This window comes from Piliocolobus tephrosceles, chromosome 1, assembly GCF_002776525.5.
Source record: "Piliocolobus tephrosceles isolate RC106 chromosome 1, ASM277652v3, whole genome shotgun sequence".
Taxonomy (NCBI): Eukaryota; Metazoa; Chordata; class Mammalia; order Primates; family Cercopithecidae; genus Piliocolobus; species Piliocolobus tephrosceles.
The window spans coordinates 138,373,027-138,380,662 of NC_045434.1; positions in this window are offsets into that span (position 1 = coordinate 138,373,027).

Here is a 7,636-nt window from a genome sequence, read left to right on the forward strand (position 1 = left end):
ACTATGATCCTAAAGCTCTGACTCAGGACCAGTCAGCTGGTCACGCTGGGCATCCTAATTTCCCTTCTTGTGGTTAAGGACTGGAATGTGGCTGGAGCTAGAGTCAGCAGATATTTGGGTGAACAGCATTGCTAGGGAGGGCTCACCTCTGGATGATAGGGGCTTTCCCATTGCTGTAAAGGAATATTCAACCTGCAGGTACATCTCATCCATAGACTGCAATGGCTGATGAGTGTGTGCAGCAGAGGTAGGTTTTTCTGGCTTTAGGTAAGGTTTTGGTAGCCTAGTCTACCAGCTCCTAAAGGCCTTGGGATCAAAGCGGGTTTTCTATGTGTTTTATGTTACAGGACTATGGGGCAAGTGAAGGGAGACTACACCTTAGAGAGGCGGGTAACAGCCTCATTTTCCCCTGGGTCCTGCCAATGTATCATTGGTTATCTCTTTCTAGGCAGGTCACAGGATATATTGCTTGGCATTGCCACATGTGCATGGTCTCTGTGGCCAGAGAAAAGGCCTCATTCTCTTCTCTGCTTCATGAAAGGGCCAGAACTCACTGCTCGCTAAATATACCCAAACATACACACGCACAAATGGCATGCACTGCATACCTGGAACTTAGTATCAAAATGGCTAAAAAATTAAAGGCATTTATTGGCTCAAGTAAGTTAAAAGGGAATAAGTAGAATGTACTAAACAAAGTGTATACAGTGGATCAATCATTTCACCAAACACCTATTTCATTTTGTTTATCCCCTCAACTTCCAATATTGACTTTAGCCCAAAGCTGGCAGACTTGAAATGGCTTTGAACATCTCCTGAGGCAATATGCTTTTTCATTCATATCCATCAGGAGGTGAAAATGTCTCTCCTTTTCCAGAATCCCTAGACACCATCTCCTGTTGACTCATTAGCCCAAACTGGATTATGTGCCTGTTGTTAAACCAATCATGGTAGTCTGGGAGATCAGTTTCACAAATGGGATTATGTTAATCAGGGCCTTTTAGAGGTGTTTAAGCCACTAAATTATTTTTGATATTCTAAATAAAGTACATAGTGATACTTAAACATAATCATCACTTTTAGAATGCTAGAATTATTCTGAATTAATAAAAGAAATCTTAGTTTCCTATTAATTCCATGAAGGACTAGGTAAAACACAAAAGACTTGCCAATCTGGTTAATGTTAAAAGTACATTGCGGATGAGGTTGGCTAAAACCCACATTTCTTGGAATTTTGAAAAATATCTTATCTTCAGATAGATGCCTGGTCTGTCCTAGATGATTTATGTGAAATCCCGCTTTGATGCAGGAGGATGGAATAGATAAAGGCTCTCACAGATCCTTATGTCTGTACAATACTAGAAAAATGCACAGGAAATAGTCTACATTCTTCTTACCACAAACAAGTAATAAAATTACACACTTGAAAAATAACTTTTATACTGTTAGATGACTTGATAATATAATTGCGGAAGAAAAGTAGGGCATGAGAATCTGGAGGGAAGTGGTTTCTGATTTCTACTCTGCTACATACAAACTGTGTTACCGTGGTCAAATCATTTCACCTATCTAAGCCTATTTCCTTAACTGTAAAATGTAGATGATGCTTACTCTCTTTCTACCTTATTAAGTTGCCATGAGAATCAAATAAGATAATATGTCTGAAAGTGCTCTCTAGACTATAAAAGGCTTTTGCATGTAAGGTACTCTTATTACTTCTATTATTTGACTGCTAAATTTGTCCAAATAAATTTATGGCCTTGGCAAAGTTATTTAGCATTTCTTATTCTTATTTTCTGTTCTTATAAGGAATTAATCTAGATGATCTCTAATATCTCTTCTAGCTCAGTTTTGGTTTCTTTTAATTATATTTTTTTCTGTGGCTATTGAACAACACTTACACACTGGGCAGAGTGTTAAGGGGGCATGGATTTGCAATAACCAGCTTTGGCCAGTAATGCTGAGGATGACCTACAGCTACGTCTTTGATGCAGTTTCCTGGAATTTGAGTGGTGGCAATGACAACCAATGTAGAATATTTGTTCAGTACCCTGAGTTGGTTTCTGTATATCAACTGTGTATAAGTTTGCAAGTTAGCTTGTGGACATATTTATTGAGGAAGAATGTGGACAACTCAGAGAAATGATGATTTCACCAAGGAATCCAATTTATTGACAATTTCAGGAACAGAACTCACGTATTTTGATCTTCATGGGACAGGATTTGCAATTATTATATTTTTAGTTTTAAAGGAATAACTAAATTGGTGAGAAAATGGCCTCCAAAGCTAATGAGGAAGGGTTGCCTTTGATGGTGGGAGATTTTGAACTATCTAGATGGATAGGAAAATGAAAGAGAAGTTCAGAAAATTAGGACCTTGAAAGAGTGAAGCATTAAGTTTTTGAACTAAAGGAATGCAATTTGAGAATCTTCCCTATGTGTTCATTATAAACAGCAGTTTTATCTGTCAATATTTTCAGGCTATAAATATGAATTCCTTTGGCAGACATGATGATAACCACACCATGGCAACAATAATAGTCAACATTCATTACACACGTACTGTGTCCTGGGTGCTAATCTAAGTGCTATACATGTATTCTTTCTTTGGATCCTAACTATAACTTTATGTTATGAGTGCTATTATTTCCTCTTTGGAGATGAGGAAACTGAGGCACAGAATGGTTAATTAACTTATACAAGATCACATACTAAGTAAGGGGCAGAGCTGAGATTCAAACCGATGTAACACTAAAATCACATTTACCCAGTTGGATATCTGTTAACATTACCACCACCAACATGAACAATGAAGCCTCATGCTGTATTTGTTATTCTAGGCACATCACCTGTTAACTTATACCCTATGCAATAGATACTATCATCATTGTCATCTTTATGTGAAAACTAAAGAGCAGAGGTCTAGCTCCAGAGTTTGTGTTCTTAGCTATTATACGATAATAATAATACAATTTTAAAATTTTGAAAAAAACTTAATAGCAACAAGTACTTGAGAGATTTTTACAGGTCAGCTGCAAAATGCTTTGTGCACATTATTTTTACTATAATTATACCAGGTGCAAATAGTTTTATCCCTTATTTATAAATGACAAGACTGGGGCTTAGAAAAATTAAGAAATTTGCCCCAAATCTCAAAAATAATAATGATAGAATCCAAGACTCAGACTTTAGAGACTGACCTCGATGTCTATGATCCTATATAATTGTAACAATGTTTTGAGCCGTGCTATCATAATGCTATTTTGAACCATTTGGAGCAGGACATTATGAAATGTTGGCTCTTTATGGCCATAACATTTGTTCATTCATTCAACAAGTGTCTTTTGAGCACCTACTTACTGTGCACAAAGTGATATATCTCCATGGTTTCTCAGGTGGGTTATAAAATGGTGTACAATATTTTCTTCAACAAAGGAAGCCTCTAGAAGGATGAATCACTGGTGGCAAAGATGCTTTAACAAATGCAAAGATAGTCTGATAATGATCATTCTAGGTTTGATCTCAAAAAATAGTTAAATTAAATAATTCCATTTTAAAACAAAATATTTAAATCTATAAATAGCAGCAAAAAAATCCACAAAAATACACATCAAAACTGATGAGGATAACTTAATAAATGCCAAATTAGTCCAAAAAGAGTTTTTTCTCCCTCAATGCAATAGCGGAATCAGTGAAAATCAAATGAGATGACCTAGCACAGTGTTTTGAAAGTATGTTGAATAAGTTCTCCCACTATTTTACTTGCAAAGTGAGTGCTAATTGGATAAGGTCATGGTCTTTGGGATGGAACACTTGCTGGGAGCAATGAGTGACAACAATTATAAAGTCAGTCACTTTATGGCTAGGAGGGGTCACCAGGTATCCTAGACAAAGGGCCTTTTTGTGATTAACCTTATCCTCCTTCTGTTGAATCACCTTGTATTTTCTTCTGATACTTTCTACCTGCTTGAATGCACTGGCTTTGCATTTCAAAGACCTAACGTTTTGGCGGATGTTTACACTTATTCTGTAGGAATAAGTCTGGTTGCTGTTGTGTTTCCACTGAGTTTTAAGAGCAAAAATGTGTACTAATTGTGTACTAGTTGTTAATATATATTTAATAGTTTTATTAAAACCTCTGTAACTAACCAACACTAGCAGATATGGGGCTACCTGGCTAAACTTGTGGATCTATCTGGCCTTCTCCCAATTTAAACAATGTGGCATTTCACAGTATAACATAGTACTTTCTAAATACTAGATTTTTAATACATGTTTGCTGGATTGCAATTTTTTAATTAATTTAAAATTGGCATATAATTAAGATACAGTGAAATACATGCATCTTATATATTCATTTGATGCATTCTAACAATATTTTTCAACCTTATAAACATAACACTCACTAAAAAAACAAAAAATTTCCACCACCCTGAAAATTCTCTCATGCATCTTAATTGATTCCTACCCCCATGCTGGAATTCAGTCACCACTTCTTGTCTCCGTAGATTAACTTTACCAGTCATTTGAATCCGTGTGAATGAAAACATGCAGTACGTTTTTGGGCCAGGCTTCTTTTGCTCATCTTAGTATTTTTGAAATTCATTTATGTTGTTACTTGAATGTGTGCTTCACTGTTGTGTATTACTAAGAAGTATTCCATTTTATAAATATAATACAATTTACCCGTTGTTTTGTTGATGAACATTTTAGTTGTTGCCAGGTTTTGGCCTATTAACAGTCCAATACAGTGTTTTGTGGATCATTTTCATTTTTTTCTGGATAAATACCCAGGATGGAATTCCAGGTGTGCAGGGCAAATGTGTATTTAACTTTACAAGAAACTGCCATGAAGTTCTTCCAAATGGTTGTGAGATTTTACATTACCACCGGTGTGAGAATAGTTCTAGTTGCTCTACCTCCTCATTAACATTTTGAGTTTTTACTCTCCTAAATTTTAACCATCGTAGTGAGTGTTAATTGGTACTAGATTATGGTTTTAACTTGGTGCCATATTGTGGGTTAGACCATGAGCACTGACATGCCCTTATTGGTCATCTGCTTATCTTTTTTTTGAAGTGGTTACACCTTGCTTTTTATTTGGTTGTTTGTATTTTTCGTCTCAAATTGTAGGAATTTAAAAAATATATTCCAATTATATACCTTTTTAAAATACATATGTTCCAAAATTTTTCCCCGTCTGGGGTTTGCCTATTCGTTTTTATAAAATGGTGTCTTTTAATAAATAGAAATTTTTTTTTTTTTTTTTTTGAGACAGAATCTCTCTGTCGCCCAGGCTGACGTGCAGTGGCGGGGTATCGGCTCACTGTAGACTCCACCTCCCTGGTTCAAGCAATTCTCCTGCCTTAGCCTCCTGAGTAGCTGGGACCATAGGCGTGTGCCACCACGCCCTGCTAATTTTTGTATTTTTAGTAGAGATGGGGTTTCACCATGTTGGCCAGGATGGTCTGGATCTCCTTACCTCGTGATCTGCTCACCTCCGCCTCCCAAGTGCTGGGATTACAGGCGTGAGCCACAGCACCTGGCTGAAAGTGTTATTTTTGATGAAGCCCAATTCATCACTTTTTTTTCTTTTTGTCATTGTTAAGCTGTTTCTGTCCTGTCCAAAGAATTTTTGCCTACCCCAAACTTGCAAAGATAGTCTCTTGTATGCTGTTTCCTTTTAGAAACTTCACAGTTCTGAGTTTTTTATTTAGGTCTATGGGACATTTAGAATTATTTGTATATGGAGTGAAATAGCATTTAGGTTTATTATTATTTTTCCATGCAGATATTTAGTTGTTCCAGCGCTGTTTGTTAAAACAAAAAAAGTCTTTTTTCCATTAACTCAGTGCTGCGGTTTAAAAAAAAAAAAAAAATCAATTTTCCTTATATATCAGGGTCTACTTATTGACTCATTTTTTTCATTGATTTGACATCCTATGCCAGTACCATATTGTTTTGATTATTTTAGTTTATAGTAAGTCTTAATATCAAGTAGTATAAGTCCTTCGACTTATTATTTTTCAAATTGTTTAGGCTATTCTACGTCTGTTGCATTTTATAAAAGGTTTATACTTAACTTTAAATTGTTTAAAAAATCCTTGCTGAAATTTTGATAGAGATTGTATTGAAGATACAGACAAATTTGGAAAGAAAGGGCATTATAACACTACTGAGTTTTATGATTCATATATATGGTATGTCTTTTCACTTATTTATGTCTTTAATTTTTCTCAACTGTGTTTTATAGTATTTTCGTTGAGTTCTTGCATATTTTCATCAAATTTTTTAAAGTATGTGACAGTTTTTGAAACTTCTGGAAATTTTATTTTAAAATTTCATGCTCTGATTGTTCATTGCTAATGTACAGAAATAAAATTGATTTTGTATTTTGTAAACTAAGCTCACGTATTGGTTATTATTTTTTGTAGATTCCATGGGGTTCTCTATGTACACAATCATACCATCTGGGAATAATCTCAGTTTTACTATTTTTTCAATACTTATGTCTTTTATGTATTTATCTGTTTTTATTGTACTTGTTAAGATGTTCAATAGAATGTTGAAAAGTAGCAAGAACAGTAATGTTTAATTTGCTTCCAATTTTAGCTTTCAAGCATTAAATATGATATCAGCTATATGTTTTATATAGATGCATTTATCAGGATGAGGGAACTACCTTTTATTTCTAACTTGATGAGAGTTTTTATCATGGACAGATACTGTCAAGTTTTTTTTTTTTTTTCTGTTTCTATGGAGACTTTTTTTGTCATTTGCTCTGTTAATGTGTTGAATTACATTGATAGATTTTCTAATGTTGACTGAACTTTCCATTTCTGGGATAAACTCACTTGGTAATGATTTATTTTTCTTTTTATATATTTCTGGATTCTATTTGCTAAAATATTTTAAACATATTATTTGTATCCCTCTTCAGGAATGATACTGATCTGTATTTTTTACTCTTGTAATATCTTTGTCAGATCTTGAGTTCAATATTATGCTGCCTCATGAAATTAGTTGGAGAGTAGTCCTTTCTCCTCTGCATTCTGAGATACATTTTTCATGGGATTAGTATTATTTTTTCCTTGATTGTTTGATGGAATTAAGCAGTGAAGTCTTCTGGGCCTGAAATTTTATTTGTGAGAACATTTTGTATTGCAAATTAAATAAAAAAATAGGTCTTATTATTTACCTTCTGCAGTGTAACTAATTACCACAAATTTAGCAACTTAACACATATTTATTATCTTACTCTTTCTGTGAGTCAGGAATCCAGGCATGGCTTAGCTGAGTCCTCTGCTTCAAAGTCTCTCACAAGGGTGCAAGTGAGGTGTTAGTCAGGACTGGAGTCATATCTATGGCTCACCTGGGGAAAGGTTAGTTTCCAAACTCACCCTGTTACTGATGGGATCCAGTACCCTTTGGGAATATGGGACTCTTTTCCCTGCTGACTGTTGGCTGGAGGTGCCTTCAGTCCCCACTTGTGTGAACGTGAACACGTGAACATCTCTACAGGGCAACTTCATCAGAGCCAGCAAAGGAGAGGGTCTATAGAGAGGGTCTGCTAGCAAGAAGGAGGTTATAAATGTGTGTAACATAATCATGGGAGTGACATCCCATCGTCTTTGCC